Here is a 15237-nt window from a genome sequence, read left to right as displayed (position 1 = left end):
TTGCAATAAAGTTAATATTGCAGATTCTAAGGAGTTGTTTCCCTTCTTTGATTGCAATCAAGGGAAAATATGATCACTCACTGTACTGCCCATATTTAACCTTTTGATCGAACTTATAGGCTTTAATGTATATATTGGAGATAGACTCAGGACACAACTTACGTAATAATTTTATTTTCAAAATACATTTTCTATTCTTGTGCCCCTGTTCTCCCCTATCGATTTATGTACGTTACATAGTCTATAAGCACTAATTTAAGTACATTCATGTAGGATCTTCAAGATCCCGATGGATTAATCAATAAACATATTAAACATATTAAACATATATTGGAATGTCTTATCAACACCATGCATTTTTTGTTAGTGAAGATTTTTTTTGTTTTGCAGGTGTTTTATAAATAAATTTATATGATCTGACACGTTTTCACAGGTTTCTTGATCAAACAATGTTACACCTAATTTTTGATTGCATTTTCAATATAGGCGAGCTCAACGAATAAAGTCTGAGTGTGGATTATTCAAAATTATGTTGATATTGTGCAACCAAGCAATTGATGTTTTGACGTTTAATGTTTATATTAAGTTTATGAAAATTAAATAATCTGCTCTTAAATAGACACAATAAATAAATATTGGAATAATGAGTGATTGAGAAAACAAGTTTTACCAATAAGCCTGACAATTATTGTGTTTAATACATTATTTTGGTGATTGCAACCAACATTTGAAGCATGCTCATTTAGCACCATGTTTTCATGGGTAAAACATATTAAAGCCCCATTTGAAGTGTGAAGTGACATCTTCTCATAAAATTCAATTTTCTTAGTTTCTGAATGCAATGGTCATGTACGAAATAATCTTCTGTATTGTAACATCTCTAATAGAAAGTGATATTTGTTAAAATATGATGTCTGCATAGCTCTGGGCCATTTTCTGCATTTCATTTCACATATCAATAGTTATTAGTGCCACATTATAGTTTACGATAGGAAAACAAAGATATTAAAAACATAACACAACCACTAATACCCAAACCTATTCAACAGACCCTCAACGAGAGTAGTAGCAGTTCCCCTTTTGCTAAAACCGTGCTTCATAACTCTCGAACCATAAGTCACCCGGATGGAGTCGTTAAGGTGCATAGCTGGCACGCGGGCCGTTGGTTTTATGTGTCCACGTCCGTGTCCAGACATTTCCAGCACTCGCACCGTAAAGCTAATCGAACCGTAACAAAAGTCAACAGATGGAATTTCACCCGATCGCTGAAGGCGGAGCTTAGGGAACGTCATCACACAGTTTTCCAATCGAACGAGCGTAATCGTTGAAATGGATTGAGGGTAGTTCCGTTGTTTTTGTTTGGCAGTTTTGTCGTTTTTGCTGCTGGTAAAAACATATTTCTCCACCAACCGGCATAAACCCCCGAAATGTAAACGAATAAACCAGCGTTAAAAAAGTATGCACGTTGCACCATCAAAAGCTGAAGAGGTAAGCATTCAGTGTCCGTGTGGTGGTACTAGCTTTTCATTCCACGCTGTCTGCAGTACAGATCCGGATTGTACACCGTGGTGTGTGGTTTATCGTAACACACGCGCATAATGATTAGAGTGAAAGGGTAATCGGTTCGATTTCTAAAACATGAACATGTTGCTATTGCATGCGTGATGCAAAAAGCCGCACGAATTGAAAGAGATTGAGTTGAATTTTTAAAACAGTGTAAACAGTGGATTGAGGATGTGTTTTCCACGGTAGGTCTAATCAATCCTCGAACTAGACGATGTGCTCTCCTTAGTCTTAAAGTACTTCATTTATTTCTACCTGTCACATTAAGACACACGCACACACACGCGTATAACAAGCATCGATCAAACGAATGATCAAGAAGCCATCACTCACACTTGCGGGAGACTCATTCCACTTCCCCCTCCCCGGGAGCTATCGGTGTGAAGTTGCCGGACCGGATGAAGATGAGATGATGCCGCCTTGCTGGACGACACATAGGCAATAGATAACCTGCTTCTGCTCCGCTTGATCTCGGCTGACGTTGCGGATTCTGTACGAGAAACGAGAAACGATCGCAAGCCTGTTTCTGGGTCAAAAAGTGTAAGTTTCCTGCGCGTCCACTTCCTACCCAGTTTGACGCAGCGAGCCGTTCCCTCTGTCTAGCACTATCACGTTCGATTTCATTTACTTAGCGAGTGTGTGTGTGATGCGAATGCTCCAGGAAAAGAAGACGCTGTCCGTCACTGGTTTTAGCAAAGGTTAGTGCCATGGCCGTGCGGCTTCGCCCAAGTTAAACGGGAAAGATGAATAGATCTGCGTCTTTCTCAATTTCTCGCTTCTTGCCAGGGGCGACACTGCGATAGCGATCCCCGCAAGATGGGTTTTATCGTTTTCTACCCATCATCGGCCAACCCTCATGCCACTGATGTGCGGAGCAAAACCCATACTTCTTGATTCGGAGCGGCGTTTGAAGGGCGAAGTTGAAGACGGAGAAAGAAAGAACTGGATGGACATTTGCTTTTTCCCGGCTTTGCAGTTCGCGGACAGGTCTAGCAATAAATCATCGATCCTCACGTTCAAAGCCCTTGGGGTGAGTTTCGCTTTCTTCGGCAGACTACTTCTCGCGTGCAAAACTGTGTTATCACCCTGGGGCATCGGCATTTGTTTGGGCTTTCTAGAATTGAGATAGAAAGTTCCTGAGCTCCAAAAAGGGAAAGTGATCTTGGCACCACGCGGGATTGATTTAGGATGATGTTCAGTGAACGGTTAAGTTAGTTGAATTTCGTACATAGCTATGGTTGCTATAGACGGCTCTTCTTGATCAAATCGTATGTCATAAACATCACCATCGAGAATAAATCAACTCCTAGACGCGTTGAAGGCAAGCGAGTTGTAAAGCCCTCAACTTGGAACCCCCTTCTCAAACACGCAACTTGAGATGATCGCCAGATGGCGCTAAACCTTTTTCGTCCGTTCATGATCGTTTATGCATGCGAAAAACGCGTAAAACCCTAACCATAAACACGACAAAAGGGTAATCTTCAGAGATTTGGTGCGGTTCGAGTGGTTATGGTTGGAAATTGAAACGTTTCCTCAATCATTTGGAGTTCGCTTGTTTCGAGTGTTTCAAGCAGAGTCTGGGCTGTCTGTAACTGTGCGAAATATATCCCAGGGTCGCGCCACGAAAACATGCAGTTTATCTATTTTGGCGAGCCCGGGCAGACGAACCGACCCGAACATGAAGATTCGCTTGGTAAAGTTGCGTGGTTTGCGTTGTGCCAATTGGCGGGGAGAAATTAAACTGGCGTGAGTTATTAATATTAAAAAAAAACCATCCCCGGACGAGCAATTGACCTCAAGTAGAAGTTTTATGGCGTAGTAAAACGCGAGAAGGAGCTCGAGATCTAATGATGTTTGCAGACGCATTGTCGGGGTGGCGGTTGTTCAATTTGTGATCAGTTGTGTCAGGGACGTAGTCTCCGTAGCGATCGCAAGCAGATCGACGATAAGAATATGCTGGTCAATGTGGCGCTGGGGAAAAGGTTTGTGAGACAAAATTTATCAACCTCTCTGACTGTGCGGGAGTGTCTTATCGATGATAATCGATTATGCTTTATTTGTAGCCAAGGTTATGTCGAAGGTGGACAGGAATGGAGTGGTTGGTATGAGGGCGTAGAGCGGGTGATGCTCTGTGGTTAGTAATTATTTCTTGTTGGGTGTCTGTATCATACGTCATATGAGTATATGCTTTTAATTCCAACGTTTTTTTCAATATTTTAAACTTCAAGCACATAACCAGATGTCTCTTAGTTCTTCTTCAACTGCGCAGTTCAATGCCAACATCGCAAAAACCTTAATTGACCCAGAGTTATAACACCAAGCTAACCTCAACCTCAAGTGAGGAACCATCTTCCAAAGCTATCGAAAGCATCGTTCAGCGCAGATTTTTAATGTTCGCCATCTGGTTTTTCTGATTTGCGAATAAATCAACCCCTTCAGCGCTAGAGCCGCATGGCGGCAAAAATGCAATCTGCGAGATTGAATCGTCCCTCCAGCTCTTGAAAATCACTTGTGATCATGTGTGTGCAAAGACTCGCGATCGTACCACACACTTGGATCACTCCATTTTGGCAGCAATTCTGGCAGTCAGTCCTATCTCTTCGCCCAAGAAAGTGTGGATTCAATCAAATAAATTATAAACGAGGTCATACATGCGATTTCCATTAGCGTGTGTGCGCTGATCGATATATTTTAACGGCTCTGCGCGTTCCTTCTTTTTTGAGGAAGACGATCGCACTATGATGTCTGTCTTTTGGCACTTATGTTTGATGTTGGTGTGGTTGATTTGGTGATTGATTAAATTAAACGCAAAAGTGACGGTCACCTTAAACAACCGACGGTGCTCTATTTGAAATTGAGTCGTAATTTGAAGGTGAACATGGGTTAAAGTCTTATTTTTGCTATGACATATGATAACACTATATCACAAAGAATCAATGACATCTATCCTCAATGTATCAGATCTTTGGTATATTCTGGTAAGTTAAAAACTGGAGAGTTGTTCTCTGTTGAAAATATGTTGTATGTCAATATTTGACATTTAAATCTTTTCGTATGATTCACCGGTTCGTCATTCGATCACGCAAAACACCTTTAGCATCGCGTAACTTGCGGTACTGTTGTGACAGGCAAATGATGTGCTACAGTTTTTTTTTTTAATTACCAATGCAACGAGTATATGTGATTGTTTTATTTTTGGACATTTCAAAAACTGTTTTCTCCACGTTTCTGAACTTCCATTACGGACATTGCCAATATGCCCTTTTTAAACGGTTTCACTCACGATGGAGCTTGGCTGGACGGTGGTTGTTGTGGCGAAAGCCCTGTCAGCGCAGCATTCTTCAACGATAACGTCCCGAAAATGTGGCCAACGACACATCGCATATGTGTCACAATCAAACCCCCATCCCCCATGCAAAGCATACAGATACTTTAGATTAACCTCCCCACCGGCAAAAGGTTAGCTCTGAGAAAACGATCCCGAGACCGAAAACCGAAACGCTTTAATCATTCCAAATCGCACCAGTCCCATCGGCTATAGCCTCCCCCCACATGCCGGCACGGGCACAGGGGATAAGGGCACGCTGATCTTTTTCTTTTTTTCTACCGGGTGAAGGAATTTCTTTTCATCTTACTTTGAAGATAAGCACGCGGTAGAAGTGACCGGGGCTTTCGGGGCGGACTGAGAGAGAGAGCGTGCATGCTCAGGATCTCCGGGTGGTCGAAAGTAAGAAATAAAAAATAAAAACACACACGCTTAAAAAGCCATCGAAAACAGTCTGCCGAGAGTGATCGTTGCGAAAGAGAAAGTTTACCAAAATCTTGACCTTGGTTGGGTTGGAAATGCTGTTTTGGGTGAGTTGTGAGATTCAACGCTGTCTGGATAAATCACATAATTAGGTTGTGGATTGTTATTCCATGATCGCCTCCACACAGGTCTGCAGAAATGACACGTTTATAAGATTCCATAAATACTTCTAGAAACTCCGACAACTATCATCACCTTCACAAATTGCCATTTCACTGGGGAGCCACAACTTTTCGCACGTGACTATTCGAACCATTTCCAACCAACCTCGGATGGTTGGTTCTTAATCTACTTGGCATCAATAAAATCAACTCATCGTAAATCCGGCTGAACGTGATAAACGTGCCCCATGAGTATGAACCATCTCTCCTACAAGCTAATTCCAAACACGCAGGGTTGTTATCAAGCTTATTGACACACAAAACTGGAAACAATGCACGTTCGAGCGTAATCTACATGCATATACACACCGGCATGGGGAGTTGTGTTTTACCTCTCGTGTAGGATGAACCTGCGCTTCTTCTGCTCCTGTGTACTCGGCAAAAGTTTACAAATACATCACACACTTTCATGGAACTTTGGAATATCGATGTTCACTGATGTAACCCGCACGACCAACTGCATGCCATTTGCAATCCTTTGGGTGTATTTATGCGTTTCCCAAACAAAAAAACTGAGAACCCAAAACAAGACATTACCCAAGTTTCCTTTTTTTAAGGGGCTCAAATGGTGAACAAGGATGCTACATGCCACTAGGAGTGGTCGGAGGTATCTCACTGGAATTGGTAGCTCTGGGACGCATAAAGAACCATCCAGAACCACCACCCAACTCGTTTATGAAACGCAAAATATTGAGAACCTTAACCATAAAGCATTATCTACCGGCAAACTTTCTACACAATTGTCTCATGAAAAAAAAAAACAAAACAAAAAAAGGACAGACAGCTTCTTTTGAAAAAAAAAGACATGTTTTGTTGCGTCATGTACGGTTTTTGGTTTTGGGACCATTGTTCTTTGCTGCTTTCACTCCACGGGAACGTGAGGGCGTGGTGTTCAATTATCCGCACGGTGATGAATGTTACATTTTGACCCTTTTGCTATGTATTCCCTAAAAACAATCCTTCCGAGAGAAAGCTCAATTAAAGAATGCATTTCCTGTCTAACTATTGCACAAAAGATAACAACAGAAGGTGTGCAACAACAGAACGAATTCTTTTGTTTTGCAAAAAATGCATGCTTGCCTTTTTGTGTGTGCAATGTAAAGAAGAAGAAAAAAACAGCAACAAATTGTAAACACTCCCGAGACGAGTCATAGGACATGGAATACATTAAAAAATGCAGTACCCTTAAAAACGGTCTAGCCACAAATGGTGTCAAGGACGTGGTGCGGGAGTTGTTTTGTGGTTACCCGGACGCACGTGGTTTGGAAAGTCACGTTTCCTTTTTGGCTAACCCATTTACAAGGAACCCTTTAGCTTGAAGGATTGAAAATATCCCGCTGACAGGCTAATGCTGTTAAGCTTTACCGAGGAATGTTGGGTTGAGCTGAGATTTCCTTATTTTGCTGACGAGGCAGCTTATCGAACACTTTATTTTGTTAACTCATTACCTTGTGTTTTTGAAGTACGATACAGCGCGTGGAATGGAAGGTAAAGGGTTTTCCAACCCGTTTTGTTAATTTTTAAGTGCTTCGTGTCATTATTCTCGGTAAAAATCAACATGTATCGCAGGTACTGGCCACTTTCCAGTGCCTTTTCTGTTGATGGATTGATTTGTCATGCTGGCACTGTGGTAGAATGCTCAAATAATGCAGTGCCATGCTGTTAGAAGTTACCAGATTACGGACAAGAACATACTTCAAGTTGTGGAAGCTCTTCCAGCAACACAGGATGCAACACATTCTTCGTAAATGATTCACAACAATTAAGTTGGCTTTTTAATTATCTGTAAGTACACAAAGAAATAATTTCTCATTTGACTTTTTCCTAGAAAAGCAATCCTCCAGTAAACCCCCTTGTAAGACACCCGTAGGCACCTACTCTCATCAAAGCGACCCTTCAGTTATAGGGTCATCAATCAAAACACATCACACCGCGCTAATGCAAATGTCGCGGCAAAGTCCGGCGAATTTCACAACACGCATAATGTCAAGCCGATGCTCAGCCACTAACCCAAAGCGAGTCACAAAGAGTAGCGCGAGAACGTCGAGAAGACGACCTAAGCAGCCAGCATGCGGCAGAAGCAGAAGCACCAGCAACCAACCTGTAAATCAATTAAACGCCATCGTTAACACTCCAGTAACCTTGGCTTTTTGTGCTCCCTGTGACAAGATTCATGACTATCGCGAGCGTGTTCGAGCGTGTGCCCACAGATGATCAGACAGCGGCGTCGTGGCGGTCCCACGGGTAATTGAAGAAGATGCTTCCACCAGCCCCGGCAGCAGTCGTGGAAGCCGCTATTATGACACAATAGAGCGAACCCAAGGGGTATTAATTTGTTCGCTTCTTGTAGATTACTACCTCGTTGAGAACTTCTTGGTGGTGTGTTTGGGATGGCATTTAGCTACTAGGTCTCTTTGGGAGGTTTTTTCGTTGTTGTTGTTGTTGTAGGTCAATGAATCTTTCAAGTCTTTTGCTGGTGTTGAATTCCCAGTATAAGTTTTGTTCACCAGTTCGATCACCTTCACAAGCACTTTGGGCTGAATCTTGTTGGTTCTTATTAAGAAAGTGGACGATACAGCTAATGGGCATCATAGAATGCGAAACCTAATGAGGCTTATCAGACCCAGCTTGGAACAGTAGGAGACCGAATGCCCTCTTCGGAAAGTTCACTGACAGACCACACGTGCCCGTAAACGAGCCTTGATTGTGTGTCTATAATTTCTCAAACCTCTAGCAAACAAACGGAAACTACCATTAACCATTGCTTAAAATACGGTTTTTGGAACGGTTCCCACTTTTCGCCTATCTGATTGGACCAGCTCCATTAGAATGATGTCGGTGAAGATGGGACGCCTGCAGCTGAGTGAAACAGGCCGGCAGCAATACCTGTGGTCCACAAGAACCTGTCGCCGGACGTTTCTGCTTCTGGCTTTCGGGCGCTAACGGTGGCATTTATGACTGTGTTGATACGCTTAGACCTGATTGCTGACATCCTCATCATCAGTCTGATTCTTGGGACAGGCTTCTCGTATCGATTTCCTTTTCTTCTATCGCTACCAATGTTTTCTACACACAGCTGTTCAAACCACCTATCCTCTAGTTGTGTGACGACAATCGCTATCGGTCGTTAAAGCTGTCATATTTAAGTGTCTTTTTGTGTACATATCAATTATTTCCAACAGGGCAGGGCTGGTTCTCCACTTCTATTCCGCCAAGCGCGTGTGCGCAGGAGTCGTTTAGTGTACGTGAACTAGAAAAGGGAAATGCATTGGCAGGAATGTATAAACATTGCGTTCGCGGCGTCATCGTTCGGTTCGGAAACGCAGCAACACAGGCAGGCAGAAACACAACGTTGAAATATGCGAGGCCGGCTCGCAAACCCGCCAAGGATCCCTCCTAGAGTACCGGTTAGGGCTGGCTCAACGTTTAGAGAAATGAGTTTCGTTTTGTTGTTCGCCGGATTGTGCCGGTGGGATTAACATCCACCAAGGGTGATGGAATTTGACGTGAAACTTACACCCATCACGATCTTTCTTTTTTCATCCAAGTCCCAACTTTAACCACTAAAGCCCCCGATGAGTCAGTGGTAGAGGAATGTTGATGTATACATTCTTTGGGAGAATTAGATCGGACAGAAGCTCTTTCTCTCGCACTCTCTCACTGTTTCTCCTAGAATGTAGTGTACCTTCCAGCGGATTATGTGACGACGTGCGAGAAGAACTGGGTCAGAAGGTTATAGCTCGGAGCCGGATACTGATATTAGGCTATCGTAAGTGCAATATTTATGGAGCATTAAGTAGTGATCGGTCTCGAGCGCGCATGTTTACGACCGGTAGGATCTTGCACTTGAGCGAAGGTTTAAAGAGCAGTAGGTTCCATCTTTAGTTAGTTCATTAAGGGTGCTTAAAACATATGCATAGAAGGTGTTTTTTAGTACAGCAAAGTAATAAGTTCAAGATTGCTTCATAGAGATTGAAATGTAATGCAACCCAAGACATTTAAGTGCGTCAAAAATCAACAAAATAATTGTTTATAAAGAAGTGTAAATGTTAATATTTCTAAAGCAGATCCAGGCTCCAATGTTTGTCAAACAATGTATTTCGCGGATTAATAATATGAATGTTCCTATTTATTATTTTGACAATTTAAAAAAAAAGATGGACAAACTCTTCCTAGTTTATAATGCATTTGATTTTTACTTCTTTTGTTGCCCTTTTAGTAGGTATTTGATCTTTCAAAATGCTAAATGTTTTAATCAGATATTTGATCCATTGTTTCATTCTCTACAGGTCGTAGGCCAATAAACACAGCCACCTGCCCTGAAATACCTATTTACAAACAATCCAGAAGAAGCAAAACAAACTAGAACCTGCCATGGCAAGAAGGGAGTTTTTTCAGTGCCAGCTGCAGCGCGGTTAAAACGCGCGTGCCATTCATGGCAGATTTCACCCACCGCCAGGGGAAGGAGCGCAATACGACAATACGACTGATGACCGCAATACCTGAGCAGATTGGCTAAACAAACTGTCACCCCATTCCTTCCGATCAGCACACATTTTAAGCTCATCGAATCGAATCGATTGCGTGAGCAGCACAGAGCACAAATGCAAAAAGGCCAAACTCATCCACCACACATTCACGTAACACACATTCAGGAGCCCGCCCGTAATGCGAGGAGGTGTGCCATGTTAAACGCTTAAATAATTCGCTTTCGCGTCGAGCACATTCGGCTCCGGGCTGTGATGTGATTTTATTTATGTGTGCCATTTCTTTGGCCAACATTTGATTCGTTTGGTGGCTTTGGCATTTGGAACATTTGGCTGTTGGTGCGGTTCTAATGGCTTACTTACTGGCCGGTGTAGGTGTACACGGCTCCGTGCTTCTCATCTAATGAGCTTTGGTTAGGGAAGAAGAAAGAGACATACCCTGAGGTTGGTTTGTTAAACGATCTGTAAGGACTTCGGTCAATTATGATTATACTTTCGTACCATCATCTTAGGGATTACCGGAGCATTTTCAACCCAAAACGAAAGCTACTGATGAGCACATGTTATGCTAATGGTATGCAAAAACGTGTGCTCAGCATAGCCATGTATACTGATGGTACGGAACTAGCCAGGCGAATATTATTCTTAAGCCGTGTGGGCAATGAAACGAAGAGTAAGTTGGTTCCTGGGGCATTATTTCTAGCCCGCGATAGCCTGCCAGCCAAAGTAGCGATGATGCATAAAAGCGTGTTCCAAAGCCGCTAGGGGAACAATGTTGTTGTGTGAACGGTGTTGATTTTAGCATTAATATGTTTTGATTTGATTTTGTGCCGCTGAAACTGTAGGTGCGTTAGTTTTGGGGGCATTATTGTGCGTCAATATTTCAGGTCAACGATGGGGAAGAGTGCTACATTTACGTACATACGGCTGTATAGGTAAGCCCATTTTGCGTGTTATAATTAGACGAAAAGAGAGAGAACAAACGAAGGAGAAGAGGGTATATTTTCGCACAAAGCCGCGACTTATGTTGCATGGAATATTTTAGGCCTTTAAATATTTGCCTCTGGAAAGATAATTTAAATATTTTGCTGCGATTTAAGCTGATATCTATTAGAAATGATGTGTTCTTAGCGCTTGAATTTGCACCATTTATTTTGAATTGCAATGAAGAATTCTACAAAAAACAATTTAGAATAAAAATAAATACAAATGATGGTTAAAAGTTCATTTAACTCATTTCACAACACTGTGAAACCCTTTTCAACAGTGTAATGGTCTATGCTGACCGCTATCCGTAGCTCTTCCTTTAACCTTTTTTTCCGTGTCATACATTTTATGCATTCCACTACCGTACACCCTGAAGGACCGCACGGCAGTACCACCATGTCGTAAATGGTTATTACTATTGCACAAAATAAAGGAAAAACAAAAAACAACAACGCCACCTATCCATAAATGTGCATCCAGCTCACGCACGGTGCGGGCTCTCTGCTTTCATGCACCCCAAACTGGGATGGGAGTGCAGCCAACCAGCCCGACACCATCGGAGAATGTGACCATCGATGCATCGTGCAATTCGAATAATCACGCACCACCACACACCACCACTAGCCAGCCACCGGTTCTCGCCGGTGCTTCGCACGTTTCGTTTACGAGGAGACACGGTTTTTCCCCTTCATGAACTCTGCTCAACCTTGGTGGGAGGATGATTTCACATAAAGATGTTATGGCGGAGGGATTAAATAGAATGCACCCTCCCCAACATACACACACACACACGCTTGCTTGTGGCTCTGATTTGTCTAGGGCTGCTGCTGCTGCTGAGGTTTTGAGCAGGGATCTTGTTATGTTTTGCAACCGCCTCATCGCCGGCGAACCTCAGCCAAAAGGTCGGACACATCCACGTCTACGATTATGGCGCATTATGACGTGACAGGCGGGGACATGGACGGCACTGTTGGAGGACAGGCAAAAATACACACACAGACAGACGTCAGGCGCAACACTTATGCCAACCGAATTGCATGCGTTGATAACGAGTTGATTTGATTGAGCGTATTAAGCGCGCTCTTGCAAGCTGCACACAACGATTCAAAGTCGCACGTTTCGAGTGGCCGTTGAAAATGTGGAATAATTCAATGGACAAAGAGCTACATTCCGTGCTCGGAACAAGCCACCATTTACTTGCAGGAACGCTTTTACATTCTGGCTGGAGAAGAATCATTTCCAACAGAAAGGGGTTTGTCGGGCGGCCGGGATAGAGCATCAATGTTAACATGCTAGCTTATCATGGATTATGTTTTCAGGCTTGCTTGTCTCGGTGGCAACACGAAAATATGAACGCCCAGCCGGCTTGGGACCACATCCGCTGCAATCCAGTTTGGGGCTGTTTGTACAGCCCCGGCGAAGCTTCCGGTAGAAACCAGAAAAAATGTTTTCCTCCAATCATCCTCAGTGACGAAATGAGTATTCATGTGCATCATTTAAAGCAAAAAAACCCTAGATGACGCATTTTTGAAGCCTTTTTGTTTACAAGCGTCCTATGTGATTTGGTTATATGTTCGTACTTTGTAATGTTTTCAAAGTTAAACTAATAGTCATCAACTTTTTTATTCAACTCTCAACTATCTTAATTACAGAATTTTCCAAGTCAGTTTCGAATGTAAACATTGTTATTCACCGCACGCAAAATGTTGTTCCACATCGATTTCATTTCCATTATAATAATTTTTCAATTCTACAGCATGATTTTCAACACGACTGAAGCTGGATTGAGTTTGACAGTTATTTGTTATGTGTTGAAAATTATGTGTTGAAACTGAAATTTGATTTCGAAACAAATAAACCATTTGACAGCTGTTGAAAAACATCTTGGATGCGGTGAATAACAATGTTTATATTCGAAACTGACTTGGAAAACCCTGTATTATCGTTATGTTGTTTAAGTGACATTTTTTTCGACTAGTTTTTCTTTCCTATTCTTATTAATGTTTTACGTTATTGGAAATATAATTGCGGTTATGAGTATCATTCGGTTGGTTGTCAGTACTCTAATACATTATTTAATGTTTTATAGTTTGTCTCGGCTGGTGTTATTCATGTGTTTGTTGTATCTTTATCCTAGCTATTTTTTCATAGTATTTTTTGTTTTAAAGTTGTGTAGATTTTGTAAGCAACAATATTAAGTTTATCGCTAAATATTATGGTTTTGCGCAGACAAATTATATCTTAGCTAGCAATTTAATTGATTTTATAGTTTTAAGCCATTCGTTGCGCATCTCATTCTGTTTTTAAAGGGTACGTAATCAATATTTGTATTTTAATATGTCTCATTTTGTTCATATCGCTAACTGATGTTTTAGCCTTTAATATTTTACCCACTTACAGGGGTTTCGAAGTCAGTTTCGATTGTTAACATTGTTATTCACTGCATTCAAGATGTTTTTCAACAGCTGTCAAATGTTATATTTCTTTCAAAATGAAATTTCAGTTTCAAGACCTGATTTTCAACACCTCACAAAGAACTGTCAAACTCAATCTAGCTGTAGACGTGTTGAAAATCATGCTGTAGAAATTAAAAATTATTAAGAATAAAATGAATAATAAATAATAAATAATAATAATAAAAATAATATTTTATTTTGCATGCGGTGAATAACAATGTTTATATTCGAAACAGACTTGGAAAACCTTGTATGTCCCTTACCTAAATTCGTTTGTTGGCGCCAATACTACATCATGGGATTTACACCATGCCCAGAACATCACACAGAAACATTTATAGCAAAACATACAATTATCCGATTATCCCCGCCTAACAGCGGATCAATCCATTAAACGTGACGATAAAAATTGCTCATCAATTGCTTTACGACTCATCGTGCACACACACACACACACACACACACACACACACACACACACACACACACACTTGTTTACGTGCTCCAATACCAGGCCGGTAGGAACGCAAATAAAACTCCCAAACGAAAACGGAACCGCTGCGCCGCCACCGATTCTCTCCTCGATTGGGTTTTTCATCACCGAAGGAAAACAATGGAAATTGAAACAATAAAAAAAGCAGCAAGCGGCCATTTTTCTATACTATTTCCGCCCTCACGATCTCGAACGATCAGCATCGAGCATAAAATCGGGTCGGTTTTGGACGCGTGTGCATTCCCTTTGCAGCGAGCGCGTTAACGTTATTGCATAATCAAGCCACATTACTAATTTACATTCTCACAAACGATCAGTGTGCCACTGCTGCTGCTGCTCGTTCGAACCGATCTTCGTGAAGGGACAATTGATGTTGCAGAAGGGCAGAATTAGAATAGGCACTGGGCGAGCGAACGCAACATAATTCTCTCTCTCTCGCTCGCTGGCAACACTCACTCAAACTGGGCTAATGGACTGCAGATGGTCGAAAGCGGAACACCGGCGGGCAAGAAAACAACGCAAACAGCACGCGCAGATCACGGAAACAAAACACACGCACACACATGCTCAGAACAACGTGCATCGCAACATGGCAAATTGTGTGCCACTGTGAGTGATCAAGAAGCATAAATGCCTTTCCGACTTCATCTCATCCGCCCCGACCACTTTGGAATATAGTGACGAGCAGTGGGAAAATCACTGAAACGAGCGTGTTAAGTTTGAAGTTTAATATTTCGACCCAATAAAACAAATCTTTGGCTGCCCCACAAGACCTATTGGGGCCGTTCTTGTTGTAGTCCGTCTTGCCGGCTTGATGGGAAGGCAGAGAGCAAGAAGGGCAGTACAGGCAAGATGTTCCATAACCCACTTCCAAGGTTCGCTCTTGCGGCCCTGGACCTTTTTATTGATTTACATTGGTCAGGGGGCGAGGGGGCCTCAAAATTTACGACCGGCGCTGATCGAAAGCGAAAACGGCTTTTCTATTATAGGTCGAGGATCACTTTAAATTCTTTGCGATTTCATCACTGGTTCTAATTTTGAAAGACGAGAGAGCTCGCTCTGGTAACAGGGGTAAACAGAGGGGGTTACAAAGGAAACGTAGCTCGATATGTCGGGAGGGGGAGGAAAAATCCAAAAATGACAAACATACTTTTAATGGAATCAATGTTCACACACCCATTATGTTGCGGGAGTTTGGCTAGAAAAAAAAGTCCGATTAAGACGACAAAACCGCAAAAACCACTCATTCCCTTCGCTCTCAACGTACAGTGGGAGAAACAAC

General features: G+C 42.2%; 1 protein-coding gene across 4 annotated transcripts in view; it reads right to left on the bottom strand.

Annotated features, from left to right (window-relative positions):
* The window catches only part of LOC120955180 (uncharacterized), an 80978-nt gene that overhangs the window by 5813 nt on the left and 59928 nt on the right, over positions 1 to 15237 (bottom strand). The window lies entirely within an intron of this gene.

The sequence above is a fragment of the Anopheles coluzzii genome, chromosome 3, assembly GCF_943734685.1.
Source record: "Anopheles coluzzii chromosome 3, AcolN3, whole genome shotgun sequence".
Taxonomy (NCBI): Eukaryota; Metazoa; Arthropoda; class Insecta; order Diptera; family Culicidae; genus Anopheles; species Anopheles coluzzii.
The sequence above is the reverse complement of the archived record's forward strand: the minus strand, read 5'-3'. Positions and strand labels throughout refer to the sequence as shown.